We start from the raw sequence: 19187 nt of genomic DNA, 5'->3' as shown, positions 1-19187 counted from the left end.
CTGGACAGCAAACCTGGTCTGCTCTGACGGTGCCAGCAGTGGCAGCAGCAGCAGGGGCTCGCCGCCTCATCCTCTAGGTGTGTTCATGCTGGACCGTACATTTGAGCTGCTCCAGACAGTGACAGGCGGGAAGTACTGCAGTCACCAAGTCCTGGAATCAGGTTTCTGATTTTGATTTTGGAAGCTGTTACGTTGTTTCCCACCTACCCGAGTGTTCTGCAAACACTGGTCAAGCCTCTTGCTCTTGGGTTTAGCTGCCGATTCCACAACTGGGTTCCCGTCACAGTCTGAATGCTTGAGACTTTCCTTCTGACCGCCTGAGTCTCACTCAGATGAAGAGCATGGGTTCAGAATTTCTTTGATTTGTAATTTGCTTACTTTACTCTTTTTTGTAAAGATAGCCAAGAAAGATCTGCAACCACACTTGGGCCACAGCTTTACTTTAATGGATTTCCCTGGGCTCAGGGTGTTGACAGCATTAGCAAGACCAACTGAGAGGACCCTTCAGGGAACAAATGTGCCTGGGTAGCAGGCTTGCCTGTGGGGTCACAGCCCTCCATGTGGAGTACCTTGGCCGGGGCTCTCCTCTGCTCCAGCCTGGCAGGGTCTGCCCCATGGGCTCTAACCAGGGCATGTGTCCCCTGCTTGATTCACAGTATTGAGCCCCCCATTTCATCCCCCCAGCTTTTCCTTTGTCCTGACCGAGAGAGCACGTTGACCACTCTGTGACTTGGTTGGCTGCATGTTCCCCCTGCAGGCTCAAACCCTGGCTGGGGCCTTGCATCTTCCCAGACACTGGGGTCAAGGCTGCAGTAAGCCGTGATTGCACCACTGCACTCCAGCCAGGGCAACAGACTGAGACCCTGCCTCAAAAAATATGTCTCTTGTTTATTTTAATTTTGTATTTTTTGTTTTCTTCATTGTTTTTGTTTTATTATTACTTTTTCTTAGTCTTCTATCACATACAAAAAAATGTATTTTGTTAAGAGGCCGACTTACTTAACTGGCCCTAGTCTAAAGCAACGCTGCTTGGTATGCCATGTACCTCACTGGAAAAATCCAAAGCTTCTCTTCTCATTGGCACCACCACATCAGGGTTCCTTTGGGCACAGGGCTGATCCCATGGGTCTAAGCCAGGGAGTGGCCTCCCAGAGGGAGCTGGGCAGCAGGCGGTGCAGGACTGGAGCCAGGGCAGGGGTGGGTGCTGCTCCTGCCCGCGGCCTCACCACATACTGTTTGAGGAGCTGCACGCCATCTTCCCATGACTGGTAGAGAGCATTTTCGGCAGGCTAGATGGTGCCCTCGTTGGATGGAACCTCCGCTGCTTACATGGGCACATGGATCCTGAGGAGTACAGCATCGTGATGAGGTTTCTCAATCCTGGGTTGGGAGGTTTGTCACCTGAGAGAGGCTGGGTGCTTTCTCATGGTGATTCCACCTTTAAATAACTCTCTCGATTTCTTAAGAATCAAAGCAAGATAATTTGCAGTTTATTTGCCCTGTTTTTTTTGTTTGGTCAATTTCATGTTCAGTGGCCCAACGATGAAGTTTGTTTATAAGCTTCAAGCTGAGGACCGTAAGTTTGACTTTCCCACAGTGGCGGGAGTGGTGCTCAGGACAGTGGACCTTGCACAGCCCTGCGGTGATAGGCAGTCTCCTCCAGTCCTCCAAGGACAAATTGAGGCGTGATTTGCTCCAGGGGTTGAGAGGCAAAGGAGACGGGTATTGCATGCCTGCAACCCTTGCTGTCTGCAGCTTTTTAAGAGATGGTAGGAGCAGTTCTAAGCAAAGATTCTTGTTCAGGCACTGCTCAGAGACAGGGCACTGTCCCCACAGGTGGGTTCTGTGTGCGGGTCTCTTCCCCAGCAGTCTTCCCAAAGGCTGCTGTGCGTGGGGCACCAGGTATCAGGCACGACGTGCCAGCACCTGCCACAGCCTCGCTGCATCTCTCTGCAGGGTCCTCTGAAGGCGTCCATCCAGGACTGCAACCTCCCCGTGCCCTGTACCACAACAAGGTCCAGTTCCCCCTCACTGGGGGCCTTGGCTTGAATCTAGTCCTGAGTATCCTTTGGTGACCCTGAGGTAGGGAGGCTGTGGGTGGCCCAGCACTCGACACTTGGTGGGTGGCCCAGCAACCCTGTGTGTTTGCCCCTGAGGCTGCTGTCAGATCTGTTGGAGTATTACATATTCTCCTTTGCCTTGAGCCTCATCACTCAAAAGGTAGGGAAGAGATGCCTCCTGCTGGGAGGGGTGGCGCCATGGCCCTGGGCTTCCCTGCACTTGCTGGTGCTTGGTGACCAGGCAGTGCCCAGAGCCCACGCTAACAAATAGGTTCGTTTTCCAGCCACTCCGTGTCCCTTCACATCTGTACTTCAGATGTGCCTACTTCATCTTGGTGGACAGGTACCTGTTGTGGTTCCTGCCCACTGAAGGCAATGTGCCCCCCACACTCTCCTCCAGCCCAGGGGGGCCAGACCCTCACCAGCTCCCAGGTAAAGCTGCCCTGATTGTTACGAGCAGATCTTGATGGGGAGGCTCTGGGCCAAAGAGCCTGTTGTGCCAGTCCAAACAGGCTGAGCCTGATGCCGGACTGCGCAGGTGGGGAGTGTGAACCAAGGGCTCCCATGTCTGGCTGTGCTGGGGCCTCAGTGGGCCCTAATCCAGGGCCTCCTGGCCGACTTCCCAGAAGACCCTCTTGCTCCAGCAGCAGCTGCCTGTGCACCTCTGACCCTCCTCAATCTCTCTGGCCTATCGCCCTCCCTGGGAGGCTGCATGCAGGTCCCTTCCTGCAGATGCTGGCCCATCCCAGATCTGCTGGCAGGTGCAAACCAGGCCGAACCTCTACCTATAATTCACATGTGTGGACAGATGCCCCAGAGAGTGGTGGGGAGAAAGGGAGTGGCAGGGAGGAGACGCTGCCCAGGTGGCAGCAGTGATCAGTGACCCTGAAATGTTGCTGATCCTGTGGAGGACTTGGAGGTGAGGCGGATTCACATCCTCTCAGATGCACAATTCAGCTGCCAAGTGGTTTTTTTATGCCTGGTTTTTTTTTTGGTTTTTTTTTTTTTTTTTTTTGTGCCTGTTTTAACATTTTGGGTCTTTTTACTTTTTTCTTTTAGAAATTATATACATAATATAAATTAAATATAATAAATATATAATATATATATATTTTGAGATGGAGTCTCACTCTGTCGCCTAGCCTGGAGTGCGATGGCATGATCTTAGCTCTCTGCAACCTCAGTCTCCCAGGTTCAAGCAATTCTCCCACCTCAGCCTCCTGAGTAACTGAGATTACAGGCATGTGCCACCACCCTCAGCTATTTTTTGTATTTTTAGTAGAGACAGGGTTTCACCATGTTGGCCAGGCTGGTCTTGAACTCCTGACCTCAAGTGATCTGCCCACCTCAGCCTCCCAAAGTGCTGGAATTATAGGCTTGAGCCACTGTGCCTGGCCTAGCCATTAATTTTTTTAAAGACAGGATCTTACTCTATCACACACACAGGAGTGCAGTGGCACAATCATCACTGAAGCCATTCTCTCACCTCAGTGACTACGGGCATGCATCATCACAGCCAGCTAACTTAAAAAAAACAAAAATTTTTTTTTGTAGAGATATAGGAGGGGGTCTATATGTGTGTTGCCTAGGCTGGTCTTGAACTCCTGGCCTCAGCAATCCTCCTGCCTCAGCTTCCCAAGTAGCTTGGATTACAGGTGCAAGCCACCACACCTAGCTAACTTTTTATTTTGAAATAATTTCAGGCTTACAGAAAAGTTTCCACAGATAATAAAAAGAAATTTCAGACAAAGCATGGTGGCTCATGCCTGTAATCTCAACACTTTGGGAGGCCAAGGCGGGAAGATTGCTTGAGACCAAGAATTCGAGATCAGCATGGGCAACATAGGAAGTCCTTGTTTCTACAAAAAATAAAATTAGCCAAGTGTGGTGATGCGCTATTATGCTCCCAGCTATCAGGAGACTGAGATGGGAGGATCACTTGTGCCCAGGAGTTCAAGGTTACAGTGAGCTATGATTGTGCCACTGCACTCTAGCCTGAGGTAACAGAATAAGATCTTGTCTCAGGGAAAAAACTAAAAACAAAAAACACTTTCATAGACCCTTCACCCAGATTTCCAAATTGCTAACACTTTGCTGCATCTGTTTTATCCCACCTCTATTGTATGTGTTTTTCTTCCCTAAGCCAATATGAGTAAGCTACAGGATATGACACCCCTTGACCTCTTAATATTTCAGTGTATTTCCTAGAAGTGAATGCATTATCCTATATATTCACAGTGCTTATAACCACACCAGGAAGTTAGTATTGCTACCACTCCACACCTAGTCATCAGAGCCCACTCGGGGTTCATTACCAGCTACCCGATTCATGGCCATTACCCAGCTAGGGTCCAACACAGCCTCACCAACTGTGTGCAGTGATGTCTCTAGTCCCTTTCAGTCAAAATGGTCCCTCGGCCTTTTTGTCTTCCCTGATCTTGATCCCTCTAAAGCATGTGGCCGCCCTTTGGGCTGTCTGATATTTGCTGGGGCTGGCCTGGGTCCACCCCTTGGGCTTTCTGATATCAGCTTGGGCTTTGTTGGCAGTAGCACTGCAGTGGGACATCTGGTCCTTGCCAAGTATCTCATCAGGAGGGCTGCAGTGCCCCTTTGCCCCACTGCTGGTGATGTTAGCTTTATCACTGGGCAGAAAGGGTGTCGGGCAAGGTTTGCCCCCTGTAGAATAAGTACTTTGTGCCCAGATTAAATAGTAATGAAGCCAGGCATGGTGGCTCATGCCTGTAATCCCAGCACTTTGGGAGGCCAAGGTAGGGGATCACTGGAGTTCAGGACTCAGAGACCAGCCCGGACAACATAGCAAAACCCCATCTCTACCCAAAATTTATGTCAGGCATGGTGGCATGCACCCATAATCCCAGTTACTTGGAAGGCTGAGGTGGGAGGATCAGTTTCACCCTGGAGGCAAAGGTGTCAGTGAGCCAAGATCGTGTCACCATACTCCAGCCTGGGCTACAGAGCAAGACCTTATCTCAAAAAAAAAAAAAAAAAAAATTAGTAATGAGTGTCCGGACAGCATAACAAGACTTTGTTTCTATTAAAAAGAAAAACATTAGTCAGGCGTGGTGGTGTGCATCTGTGGTCCCAGCCACTTGGGAGGCCTAAGTCTAGAAAGTTGAGGTTGCAGTGAGCTGTGATTGCATCATTGCACTCCAGCCTGGGCAACAGAATGAGGCCCTGTCTGAAAAAAAAAACCCAAAAAACTGGTAATGAGGATTTACCAGGAAGATGTATGGGGACTTTGTAATTATCACTAGTATTAGCATCTGCTGTTGATTCTTTCCTTTTTTCAAATCATTTTATTTTATTTTGAGACAGGGTCTCATTTTCTCACCCAGGCTGGTCTCAAATGCCTGGTCTCAAGAAATCCTCCTGCCTTGGTCTCCCAAAATGCTGAGATTACAGGTGTGAGCCCCCATGCCTGACCTCAGTGTTGATTCTGGACCAAATCAGCTCTTAATAGGGCAGTTGCCAAACGGTGGTTCTCTAACTTCATCCCTCCTACATTGATTAGTGGATCTGTGGTCACTCTGTGGTAAGGAAGGCTTCTCTCTTTGCTGTTTATTTATTCAGGGATATCAGTGTGGATCACAGGGTTGGGGGAAGCATTGTGCTACTGAACAAATTGTAATCAGTCCCTACTGCCATTGATTTTGATGTCCAGATTGCCCCTAGCTAGGCCAGTGGGAGCTTGTAAGTTGGACCTGTTTCTGTGTCTCCCTCAGGACACCAGCCATGCCCTTTGCTTCCTACAGCCTCCACCACACTAGCCTCCTGCAGCAAAACATCTCTCATCAGACGTCTGTGAATGTAGACCCCACCTCCCACGAGATCTGGAGGTCAGAAACTCTGCTCCAGGTGAGAGCTGAGCTGGTCTCAGCTTCTGTTTCAAAAGAAACTGTTCAGCCAGCAGGCGCGGTGGCTCACGCCTGTAATCCCAGCACGTTGGGAGGCTGAGGCGGGTGGATCACCTGAGGTCAGGAGTTTGAAACCAGCCTGTCCAACATGGTAAAACCCTGTCTCTACTAAAAATACAAAAATTAGCCAGACTTGCTGGCAGCCACCTGTAGTCCCAGCTACTTAGGAGGCTGAGGCAGGAGAATTGCTTGAACCAGGAGGCAGAGGCTGCAGTGAGCTGAGATTGCGCCACTGCACTCTACCTTGAGTGACAGAGCTAGACTCCATCTCAAAGAAAAAAAAAAAAGAAAGAAAAGAAACTGTTCAGCCACCTTCCGCTATGTGCAGGAGCGTCTGAGGCAGCCCCTCAGCCCGGGGCTGATTCTAAATTGGTGGTATATTCCTGCTATGACATTTAGAAAACATGAAAATTAATCTGCCCACCCATCTAGCCCCACCCATCTAGCTTATACGTCATTGGTGTTTTCCATCCCAGGATCCCCTGTCCATGGGAGTTGTTTCATCTTGCCCGTGGTGGATGTAATTGTTGCAGAGTCTTTTGGTTTCCATCTCCCTTGTTGTTGATGTTTCCTGTGATTACCACCATGTGGATATTAAGCCCTGTCCCACTAGCATTTTTATGACACTGAATGGTGAGGGTCTGTGCAGCCTCCACAAGCCTTCAACTGATTCAGAGGATTTGAGTAGTAGGTGACAGAGTCCCCTGTCTGCCCAGAGAGGCTCCAGCCTCTCAGGATGGTATGGGCTGGCTCGCTTCCTGAGTGCTGGCCATCTCTCAGGTCCTGGCTGTGTCTTCTTGGCACACCTCAGAGATTCAGCAGGTGCTGCTTCTGACACTGGATCCTAGGGCTGACCTGGTAGTCTCAGCCTCACTGTTGACAGCCTGGCATGTAGATAACGTAGGATTCTTTCTCCCACCTTGTACATAACTCCTAGTACGTGGGATGCTGTGTTTTTTGAAGCCTCCATGCCGTTTCACAGCTTCCTCCAGGGGTGGAATGGTAGGAACCATCACTCCTGTTCAGAGGGGACCATGGTGCCCAGATGGCTCTCGGGTGTGTGGACTGTGGGCTGTGCTGGCTGTGAAGTGGGCAGGAGACCATGACACAAGCTTACAGGACAGAACTGGAAGGTTCTGTTGTTTTCCAGACCAAAGCATTATTATTATTATTATTATTATTATTATTTTAGATGGAGTCTCTGTCACCCAGGCTGGAGTGCAATGGTGAGATCTCGGCTCACTGCAACCTCCACCTGGGTTCAAGTAATTCTCCTGCCTCAGCCTCCCAAGTAGCTGGGATTACAGGCACCCGCTGCTGTTGTGAGAAGTCAGTGACCCTGAACGGAGGGACCGGCTGAAGGCTGAAGACATGGCAGAAAAACATAAATTGTGAAGAGTTCATGGACATTTATTAGTTCCCCAAATTAATACTTTTATAATTTCTTATGCTTGTCTTTACTGCAATCTCTGAACACAAACTGTGAAGATATCATGGACATTTATCACTTCCCCAATCAGTACTCTTATAGTTTCCTATGCCTGTCTTTAATCTGTTAATCCCATCATCTTCTTAAGCTGAGGATGTATGTCACCTCAGGATCCTGTGATGATTGCGTTATCTGCACAAATTGTTTGTAGAGCATGTGTGTTTGAACAATATGAAATCTGGGCATCCAAAACGAACAGGATGGCTGTGATTTTCAGGGAACAAGGGAGATAACCATCGGGCATGACTGCCTGAGGGGCCAGACAGAACAGAGTCATATTTCTCTTCTTTCAAAAGCGAATAGGAGAAATATCGCTTGATTCTTTTTCTCAGCAAGGAACAGCCCTGAGAAAGAGAATGCATTCCTAGGGGGAGGTCGATAAAATGGCCGCTCTGGGAGTGTCTATCTTATACGGTTGTATATAAGGGATGAAATAGGCCCCCGGTCTCCTGTAGTGCCCCCAGGCTTATTAGGACTAGGAAATTCCTGCCTAGTAAATTTTAGTCAGACCAGTTGTCTGCTCTGAAACCCTGTCTCCTGTTAAGATGTTTATCAATGACAATGCGTGCCCCGTGGGACATGAAACTTCATCAGCAATTCTAATTTCACCCTGGTCCTGTGACCTCACTCTGCCCCCATCTGCCTTGTGATATTTTATTGCCCTTGAAGCATGGGATCTCTGTGACCCACACCCTATTCGTACACTCCCTCCCCTTTTCAAATCCAAAATAAAAACTTGCTGGTTTTGCAGCTCAGGGGGCACCTCACGGAACCTGCTGACATGTGATGTCTCCCCCAGACACCCAGGTTTAAAATTTCTCTCTTTTATACTCTTTCCCTTTATTTCTCAGACCGTCCAACACTTAGGGAAAATAGAAAAGAACCTACATTGAAATATTGGGGGCTGTTTCCCCCAATACGCTGCCATGCCCAGCTAATTTTTGCATTTTTAGTAGAGATAGAGTTTCACCATGTTGGTCCAGGCTGATCTCAAACTCCTAACCTCAGGCAATCCTCCTGTCTCAGCCTCCCAAAGTGCTGGGATTATAGGTGTGAGCCACCACACTTGGCTCTTTTTGCTTTTTAAGAAAAAAATTTAATTTTAAAATACACATAACATAAAATGTACTGTCTTAACCATTTCCAAGTGTACAGTCAGTAGTGTTAAGTATATTCACGTTGCTGTGCAACCCATCTCCAGAATGCTTTTCACCTTGCAAAACTGAAACTGAATCGGCCCGGCCACATACAGGCTAGGATCACACCTGTAATCCTAGCACTTTGGGAGGCCAAGAAGGGAAGGATTGCTCAAGGCCAGAAGTTTGAGACCAGCCTGGCCAACATAGTGAGACCCCATCTCTTTTAACAACTAACAAGAAACCAAACCATTAAACTATTCCCAAGCCCCTGGCAACCACTATTCTGCTTTCTGTTTCTATGGATTTGACTCCTAGATCTCATATCTAGAGTATTTACATACAGCAACACAGTACTTATTTGTGTGACTAGCATGCTTCACCAGCATAATGGACTCAAGATTAATCCACCTCAGAGATTATATCAGAATGTTCTTCCTTATGTCAGATTCTTGCCCGAGCCCCAGTTCTGGCACAGAGGAAGACTGTGGAGGGCGACACCTCCCTGCCCTACTCTTTCCCACCCTGCTCTGCATGTCTTGATGTCTAGCAGGTGTGTTCTGATCGCTCCTGATGTGGACCCCAGTGGAGGCACTGCTTCGACAGGAAGCATGGTGCTGTCAGGCAGGATGTTCACCAGGCTGGCTCTGGCTGCACTAGGCTGAAGTGGTGCTTTGGAAGGCCACAGTGCTGCGGGGCATGTAGGTTGGAGGGTCCTGGCTGGCAGCCAGCTAAGCCTCAGGTTCCTGCTACCTCTGGGTTTGTGTGGTTCTGGCCAGATCCTCGGGGGCTCCTGCCCTTGGAAGCCCACCATTATCTGGAGAGTGAGAGTTCCTGGTGCTGGAGGAGAGGATGCCTTCTAGAGTCAGAACTGATGTGCACACCACTTCAGCTGACCTCCAGACTATAGGGGTGGAGGGCAGAGCCTGGAGCCCTGAGGGACATGTGCTCGTCCTTAGTTCTCAGAGAGCCACTCATGGAGGGGACATTGGGTTTTAGACACATAGGAATTGATCATGTCTTATACCAGTTTGGTAAATTTCTCAAGATAACCCAGGGAAATTGTCAATTACACGTGTCTTTTCTGGGCAGAGTCCACCTCCTTCAAACATGCTCCACTGGTTCTTTTCTGAGCCTCAGGATCTTGAGGTCTTGGTGGCTGGCAGCATGTCCCAGTGAGGGCCTGAGGCCTTTGAGGAGCTCTGATGTGCACGTGACACAGTGTGGCCTGAGTCACAGGGCAGAGTGGGTCCCATGTGGAAGGGCAGTGAGCTAGGCCCTTCCAATGAGCTGAAGAGGTCTTTAGGCCCCAGCAACATTGAGTGGCCACCCAGGTGACCTGGAGGGTCTGTCTGCCCGGGCCTCCAAGGCTGATGAGTGTGTGGCCACAGCCCTGGCCTGGCTGTGGAGGATGGGTGCTGCACTGACCCGTAGCTGCTGGAACTGTGTTTGGATTGTCACTGACTGTGGTGTTTTCTCCTCCTCACTTCTGGCCTCATTCTCATTGAGCTCTCTCTCCACTTTGCCCTCCCATGTCTGGTCCCATCTCTCCCCTTCCCCATCCCAACCTTTTGTTCTCTGCTCTTCTCTTTCTTCCGGCTTCTGTTGGTTGTCTCAGGTGGAGATTCTGCTCTACTGTCTCCAGCACTCCCCACAGCCCCACCCAACTTAGCCTCCAGGCTCTTCACAGCCTACCAAGTACTGGCTGTGGTCCTTAGTTCCTTTCCCCCACCCAGAGTGCATGTCCACATCTGGCAAAGCAAGGGGTCAGCCGCAGGTGACTGAAGAGTTTAGTTCCAGGCAGAATGAAACCCCTGTGTTGGTGAGGCGGGGGTCAGCCTCCAGCCTGGCCTGGCCCCTGGCTTTGCAGAGTAGCCTGGTGTGGGCGGGGTTGTGACTATGAGGCAGAATGAGGTGTTGTATGGCCCGGGCTGGCCAGGCTCCCAGCCAGTGGAAGTGTCACAAGCTCTCTGGTGTTGGGGGCCCCGTGCTTGGCCCTGGTTTGAAGAACTGGAGTTGTCAGGCCTCTGCAGTGACCAGGTTCACTCCCACTTTGCAGGGTTTGGCACTTGGGAAGATACAGAGGCCTGGGACTTCCGGGTGGTGTGGTTTCTGTCCTCTTCAGAAGTGTCTTGTCACACAGCCTAGAGGTGCTGTGACCCAGAGCCTGTGAGGCAGGGGGATAGGAAGAACCTGGGGCTTGACCCTATAGCCCACAGAAGCTGTCAGTCCTTGACAGCCCAGCCATAGCCCAGACTTCACCTGGGGAGCTCTGGCCACTTATACACACCTCCAGAGATGGATGAGTGTAATTGGTGACCTCATAGAGGTTGTGGCTGTCTAGGCAGAAATGACAAGTGTGTGGATGGATTTGGGGTTAGTGGAGTTCACACCCGTAGAGGACTTCAAGGATGGCAGAGTTAATGAATCTGTGACAGTGGGGAGAGATGAGCTGTGCTCAAAGCCAGGGGTCTGTCCCGTTCACCTGGGAAGGAGCACATGAGTGAACAGGAATTTGAGCACAAGATGAGAAAATGTGTTGGGCCCCGAGTGCTGGTGGGCTGGGATGGCAGCCACAGCACATGGGGGCACCCAATTCTGGAGGAGCCACTGCAGACGAGGGACTAGGGGGCTTGGCCCAGGTGAGGAAGGCAGTGACCAGGAACCATCTGGCAAACCCTATGATGGGAGGGGAGACTAGTGAGACCCACACGGAGTGAGCTGAGGTACTATAAGGCTGGGCCCAGTGGGAAACGTGGGGCTTTGGGGACACATCCTTAAGAAGCAAGCAGGTGCAACTGTCACCAGGGACTCCATGTGGGAATGTGGCCCAGGAGGGATGCAAAGCTGGGGGAGAAGTTTGGCTCAGCGAACCTGTTGGAAAACAGCGAGAGGGTTCCATATGACTGCTGGGGGAAGGGGCAGTGAGCCCTCCAGGCTCTTTGGAAGGGCCAGGTGAGATGGGGTGAGGGGACCAGTGGGGGAAGGTGGGTTTCCAGTTCCCATGTGGAGGTCATCCGCTCCCCTGAGCCGTAAGGAGGATGTCATGACTCAGGATCCCAGTTCAGGATCAGAGGGAGGGCCGGGGCTGAGACTGGAGGAGAAGGACCCTGGACCCACACTGCTGGTGCCCTTCTAGTCGGGCAATATAGGTACAGGTATTATATCTCTTACTGTTCTCCTCTCTTCTTTTTTGAGATGGAGTCATCCTCTGTTGTCCAGGCTGGAGTGCAGTGACATGATCTCGGCTTACTGCAGCCTCCACCTCCTGGGTTCAAGCAATTCACCTGCCTTAGCCTCCTTAGTAGCTGGGATCACACGTACATGCCACCATGCCCAGCTAATTTTTGTATTTTTAGTAGACAGGGGTTTCACCATGTTGGCCAGGCTGGTCTCAAACTCCTGACCTCAAGTGATCTGCCTGCGTCAGCCTCCGAAAGTGCTGGGATTACAGGCATGAGCCACCATGCCTAGGCCTTCCTTCCAAAACAATGCAAATTTATTGCCCAAAGGCCTAACAGTACAAATACAAGTAAATAGCTGGGAATGGTGGCCCACGCCTGTAATCCCAGCACTTTGGGAGGGTGAGGCAGGCAGACTACTCGAGCTCAGGAGTTTGAGACCAGCTTGGGCAACATGGCAAGACCCCATGTCTCCAAAAAATAATACAAAAATTAACCAGGTGTGGTGGTGTGTATCTGTGGTCCCAGGTACTCAGAAGGCTGAGGTGGAAGAATCCCTTGAGCCCAGGAGGCAGAGGCTACAGTGAGCTGAGATCACGCCACTGCATTCCAGCCTGGAAGACAGAGACCTTGTCTCAAGAAAGAAGAAAATACCCCTCACCCCATAACTTGATCCTTAGACTCAGCCACTCATCTGTGGGGTGTGTCACCTGGACCTGTGGGACATTTTCCTGACAGGAAGACTTGAGTGGATGGTGACGTGGGCAGCAGCTCCTGTGGGGTCTGCAGCATCCCAGGATATACCTGGAGGCCATGCCCTGCAGCAGCCTCAGCAGCACAGACGTGTTGAGGCCCAAAGGGCTGGGGGGCAAGCGTGGAGAGGCAAGCATGTCCACTCAGACTCAGGGTCCCGCCCTCAGTGTCCCCATTCCCCTGCCCTCATCCACTCGATGCTTCCAGCTGCCCTCCCAATGCTGAGCAACCGGAGGAAGCCCACAGCCAGCAAAAAGGCTTTCCTCTCCGGCTAGGTCTCCAGGATCCTGCTTGTGTGTTGCAAATCAAAAGTTTGGCATACACTTGACAGTGCTCTTGTCTTGGGGCTTTCCTGACCACAGGTCCATGGGCAACAGAGGAAGTGATGCCTGGAACTTCTCCTGGGCTGAGTCCTTGTCTGGCTGTGTCCAGGATGAGGAGCAGGTGGAAGGAATTGGGGAGGAAAGCAAAGCTATGGGGTTCTTACTTTCTGAATAGGGTTTTACTGTGTCACCCAGGCTGGAGTGCAGTGGCATGATCCTAGCTTACCGCACCCTCGAACTCCTGGGCTCAAGTGATCCTCCCAACCCCTGCCTCCTGAGTCACTACGGCTACAGGTGTGCACCACCACACCCAGCTAACTTTTAAAAATCTTTCACAGAGACGGGGTCTCCCTGAGTTGCCCAGGCTAATCTCAAACTCCCGGCCTTAGCGATTTTCCTGCCTTGGCCTCCCAAAGTGCTGGAATTCCAGGTCTGAGGCACCGCACCTGGGTTCCATGTGCTTTCTGCACACTCTTGGGAGGCAGGTGGGAGACCCTGGATCAAGTTTGGGGGTGAAGCCGGCCTCCTCCTGCCCTGAGGATCAAGCAGTGACCAAGGGCACAGCCTAGTGAGCCCTATCCTGTGTCTCCCACTGCGGGTGTGCAGTGGTAGGGAGGGGAGGGGTCGGGGCTGGGAGGGCCCCTGCAGATGTGCCTGTCTTAGTGATCCCTGCCCAGGGTGGACTGTGTGGGTGTTGCGCCAAGTGCTTCCCTACCACGAGCTGGTTGCAGTTTAGGCCAAGCAGTGCAAGGTCCATTGGATGCCAGGCACAGTGGTGTCCCAGGGAATGGTGGCCCCATTCCTGGCCTGGCTCGTGCCTCCAGTGGGGAAGTAAAGCAAATAGCCCAGGGCAGGAGGTGGTCAGACCTGGAGGCCAAGTGCTGTGGGCGCCGCAGCCCTTCCCATCCCTGACCCCTCCTCCTCCACCTAGCAGTGGTTCAGGCCCACTGGGGAGCACGTGCTGGTGGTGCACCTGCTGCTGAAGCACCTGCAGGCATTTACCAACAGCCTGAAGCCAGAGCAGGCCTCGCTCTCCTCCCACTCCCACTCCACCAGCCGCCTGGAGGAGTTGAAATGGTGGGTGGCCCTTGCGGCTTCCACAGCTGCCGTCTCCTTCTCTTACCCCTCCTCAGGTGTCGCCCACAGTGACCTCACCCCAGGGCATGGTGGGGGGCAGGGTGAGGGGAGTCCCTTCCTGTTCACAGAGCATGTGAGGCCTCTGGAGGGCTAACAGGTGCTTTTACACCCTGCCCAGGTGGCCCAGCGGGGCTGCCAGCTGATCTCTGGCTCCCAGAGCCTGTCTCCAGACTGGCCAGAGAGGCCCCACCGTGCTGCCATCTCTTGCTCCCCCTCACCCCTGTCTGGAGAAGGGCTGGGGTCACCCTGACTCCCAGGCCCACCATGGCTAGCAGAGTGGGCTATTTGTGTGGGACTGAGGTGAGGTGTGTGCAGGAGATGCACTGGCTTACCTGCCTGTGTGCTGTGTGTTCTTGGGATGTTCCCTGATCTCTCTGAACCTTGGTTTCTTCCTCTGAGGAATGGGGCTAAGACCAGCTCTTACCTCTTGGAGGTGCATGGTGCTCTCCCCCAGCAGATCCAACCCTCGTTGATGAGCTCTGGACTCATCTATGAGCAGGGCCTCCTTACCGGGTAAGCTGCAGGTGACCCACCCTATTCCCCGCAGGGCCGCCATCCCGAGGTTCGTCCAGCAGAAACTCTCTCTCTTCCTGCAGCATTGCTTTGGCCACTGCCCACTGGCTGCATCGTTCGGAGCTGTACTGGCCCCATCACACGTGTGCCTGTGTCCTGTGTACCCTAATGGAAGGAGGTCCGCTGGGGTGGATGAGGAGGAGAACAAGTGTTGTCATGAGGCCTTGGAGAGGAAGGGGCCCTTGGAGGGCCAGATGCTTCTGTTTCAGTTTCCAAAGCCAACCCTCAGGTACAGGAAAGCCCTGCCCTGTCCCACCTGTGTGGTGCCAGGCAGGTTCCAGCACTGGACCCCCTGGGCTGGGAAAAGCCCACCCATGGCCCTGGCTTCTGAAAGGCTAGCAAGAGAGCCAAACCTCACAGGGCTGTGAGTCTCTCCTGCGCCCTCTGGGTGGGAAGAGCCAGTCCCACCCAGCTGTTGCCTGGGACTCGGACTCCAGACTAATGGAGGATTTGGCCCCCAGCCACTGGGCCCTCAGCTCACATCTCCTCCCACAGGTCCTGGAAATGTGGCTGAGCTACCTGCAACCATGGCAGTATGTGCCTGACAAGTAGGCTCCAGGAAGCAACTCCCAGTCCTGGTGTGTGTTGGAGAAATGGTGAGCCTCGGCCCCTCTCCTCACAACCATGCCACTGGCTCTCCAAAATAGATGTTGCTCCAGTGGTTGGAGGCCAAGCCAGCGGCCTGTGCTGGAGTTAGCCTGGCCCTAGCCCCGGCGGCCTCCTGGGTTCCTCTCCCAGGCCCTGCTTTGTGGAGCACAGACCAGCCCTTCCTAGGCTGAACTTTGCCAGGCCCTAGAATTGGCATCTCATGGAAGCAGTGGGTGACCCATCCTGCCCTGTTCCCTCTCCCTTCTGGCCCAGACATATGTTCAGTGACCCCCAAACTATCCCTTGAGCCTCACCAGCACAGAGCAGAGCAGTGGTTGCCTTCCCGTCATCCCCTGCTTGATCCTTATGTCCATCTCAGACCAGTGTGTAGAGAGCCCCCTGGCTGCTCCTTCCTGTTGTGGCTGGGCTTTGGCCCCCATGAACACCAACGGCTCCTACCCAGCCAACGACCTGGACAAGATGGGGTGGGACAGTGTCCAGAAAACAGACAAGTACCTGGAAGCGGCCCTGGAGTACCTGCACCAGATATTCCCGATACAAACTATGGGGCCTGCCCCACAGCTATCAGCGTCCCCTTCTTCAAAGGATCCACTCCCCATCACTCAGCCTGTGGTCAGCCCAAGTACCAGTCCCAGGCCCCACTGAGATGGAGCCAGTGTTGTGGGAGGCAGGCCCAGACTGAGTGTCATGTCTGGGTCCCCTTGTTGCCACTGTTGAGGCCGGTGGGGTGAAGACCAGTCCCCACCATTCTCCTTGATGCTGAGGGCAGAGGCGCTTCTTTCTGGCAACTCAGTGAAGCACAGCTCACACAATTCACACTTGCCTTGGGCACCACCCAGGATGAGAATGGAAAGCAGCAGCTCCTCGACTGCACCGTGGGTGAAGATGGACTCATCCTCATGCCTCTGGGTCAGTACCAGGTGAGAGGCCCCTGTCCCAGAGGTGCGTGGGCTGGTTCCCGACCTGTCCCCAGCTCCTTCCTCCCCCATGAGCATATGCAGCTCCGCTCCTCTCAGTTGTGTACAGGCCGTGTTTTCTGACCTGTCCTTGTGGCCTGGGTTTCTAGATCATCAATGCACTGTGAAGGTTTGACATTGAGTACCAGGGGACCCAGAGCTGAAGTCCATCTGGAGCTACGAGATTGCCAGCTTGGTCTGTGTGCTCTTCCAGTGGGCGTCTGCCATCAACCACACAGTGAGTGGGCAGGAGGGACAACCTGGCCTCTTCAGAGAGGGTTCTCCATGCTCCTGCCCAAGGTGTCCTGTGGGGGTGGGGCGCTGCTGTCCTGAGGCCTGTGGTGCCACCACCCCACACCCCCCTGCCTCTGTCTGTGCATCACTTTGCAGGCCAGATGGCGGTTAGCTCTGTGTTCCTGGGACGACTTCCTTGGCAGCTTCTGTCTCTATCATTTCACGAGCCTGTGCTGGCCAGCAGGCACCTCATGGGCAGAGGCAGGCAGCTGGCCACGCCCATGGCCCCAGGCTCAGCCTGTGCCTCCTGGGTAGCTACGAGATTCCACTTTGGCTGCTGCTGGCCTTCTTTGAGGCCTCTCTGTTCTGAGTTGGGCCCTCTCTGGCACTGCTGCTTGTCCTGGTCTATGTCCTCTATGCTTCAGCTGTGAGGCTGCTGAGTGGAGAAGCTGCAGCAGCCCTGATGGTGTTGGCCGCTGTCTTCAGAGCAGGCTGGGGGGATCTGCCACACAGCCCCACCCTTGGGCTTGGGAGGTGATGGGAGCACACCCTCCAATGACCCTGCCTCCGCACCTGCAAAAGCCCACACTTCAGCACTGTGTGCTCATCTGCCAGCTGTGAAATGTCAGAGTGAAATGTCAACATCTTGCAGGCCCAAGAGGTGAGGCCCCGGGTGGTGGGGGTGGCCCTGGGCAGCCTGGTGCTGCCACGGGCCCCACCACGCTGATGTCCCTGTCTTTCAGCTGCAGTACCTCAAATCCCTCCTGGAAAAGGGCCAGAGGCCCCGGTGGCCCCAGAGGAGGCTGGGTCTAGCTCTCCCAGGTGAGTGTCTGGTCACCCCCACTCCATCCCTGGGGCCTGTTTGGGGCTCACTGCTGACTATTCCTTCACCCAGGGACCAGGAAGCCATGCAGTTCCCCAAGGTCTCCACCAAGAGCCTCTCCAAGAAATGGTGAGTCCCACTGGCATGGGGATAACAGGGCAGCCCTGCAGCCTGGGCCCCAGGGAGGGAGTGGGGAAGGAGGGGTGGCAGCGCAGAAGCAGAGCAGGCCGTGGCCTCACTGGGTCCCGGTGAGGGCCATACAGGCCCTACTCCCAGCACACTCCACTCCTGGGGATGCTCAAGGTGACAGTCTCTCTACCTGCCTCCAGCCTGCTTCTGAGCCCCATGCCTGCGGCAGCATGTGCCATCCTGCCTGCACTGAAGCAGACCCTGAAGAACAACTTTGCCAAGCGGCAGAAGAGTCTACAGGCACTGCATAACTGGCATCTGCCCCGCTTGGTGCTTTGAGCCACCTGTACCTGTGTCCGCAGCTGGTCAGTGCCAAGCACACGTACCTGCAGCTGGAGACTGGCTCTCTATAGCATTTCCTAATAATTCCACTACTTTTCAACCCAGCTGAATTCCAAGATAAATGACACTCAATATAGAAAAAGTACTTGATCTCCAAACTGACAAACTGTTTATGTTCTAGTATTTTGCTATTTGGTATTTACACAAAAGCACATGATGAAGTTAAGTATTGCCCTACCTTTTGAAGACTGAAAATAAAGCTTTTTCTTTCCTAGTCGTGTGCCTTGCTCCTCACTGGCTGTCAGGCATTTCTTCCCAGCCCCTGGCCCCTAGCCTAGCCCCTGCTGCCTTCAGGGACAGGGGAGGGCTTTCCTGGTCCCCTGGCTGGGCTGGAGCTGCCGTCCAAACACACGATCACCCTGGGTCTCCTGCCCAGACTACATGCTCCTGGGGGCAAGATGCTGTCCTCTCCCGCCGTGACACAATACCGCTAACAGGCCTCAGAAGGCCATCTCCAGAGTGCCATGGCCACACCTGCACCACCCCTCCCACCACAGCACAGCTGTGTCCATTGTCTGGAAGTGGCCAGCTCAGTGCCACCCTCACCCGGCAGCACAGTCCTCCCAGGCCCACAGCCCCACTTCCTTGGCATTAATCTCAGCCTCTTCCTGCTTCAGGGAGCAGGAAGTTTGCCAGGAAGCTGGAGAAGGAACCAGGCCGAGGAATGGGACATTATGTCAGAAAAGGAGAGCTGAGGTCAGGGCTGACCAGGGCCAGACTGCACACTGCTGGCCCCAAGACTGATAGCATCCTGACAGGACAGCAGGCCCAGGTTCATGGAGAAGGGTACACAGTGACAACTCCTGATGAACACAGAAATAATGAATTTATCATAACAATCACAAATGATGGGGTAGTGCACATAAAAAGGGGGGAACTCCTATCACCAGAGGGCTGCAGGCTGTTGCCCAAGAGTGGCGGGCAGCATAGGGAGGCACTCACTGCATGGCCCCGCCAGCCCTCAGGTCCCTCTCAATGGGTGGTGCCGTGCATGGTATTCTGAGGATGCAGGTCCTGAGGGCCTTGCTCTTCATCCTTCAGTGAGGACATGGTCCTCATGCAAGCAGTACAGGTGAGCCTGCAGCAGATTCCCTGACGCCCCTGTGCCCCGGGTGCCCCACAGTGCTCAGCAGGAATGCTGTGAGGGCTGAGGCCCAGCTGGTGGTGGGAAGCCGGCAGCGCCCACAAGCCAGCCCTCCCTCTGAGGGGCAGCCTGTGTCCTGGACTGCGGCTTCCCTGGGGGGTGCCCCACTTGCCCAAAGCACTTCAGCCTGAACCCAAAACTGTGACCAGAGAATCACATATGTGTTTTAAAGGTTTCCTATGTCCTATGTGTTCTCCTATAGAAGTGAGTAGGGGTGTGGCAAGCACACATAAGATGCTCTAACAACACCCTGCATGCACCCTCACAGAGCTGAGATGGACCCAGACCATGGACAGGCTGCG

At 53.2% G+C, this 19187-nt stretch overlaps 1 pseudogene; it reads left to right on the top strand.

The window, feature by feature from the left end:
• The first annotated feature begins 1322 nt into the window (after positions 1-1322).
• Positions 1323-17954, top strand: LOC129011931 (sphingomyelin phosphodiesterase 4-like; annotated as a pseudogene).
• The last annotated feature ends 1233 nt before the right edge of the window (positions 17955-19187 follow it).

This window comes from Pongo pygmaeus, chromosome 14 (assembly GCF_028885625.2).
Source record: "Pongo pygmaeus isolate AG05252 chromosome 14, NHGRI_mPonPyg2-v2.0_pri, whole genome shotgun sequence".
NCBI lineage: Eukaryota > Metazoa > Chordata > Mammalia > Primates > Hominidae > Pongo > Pongo pygmaeus.
The sequence above is the reverse complement of the archived record's forward strand: the minus strand, read 5'-3'. Positions and strand labels throughout refer to the sequence as shown.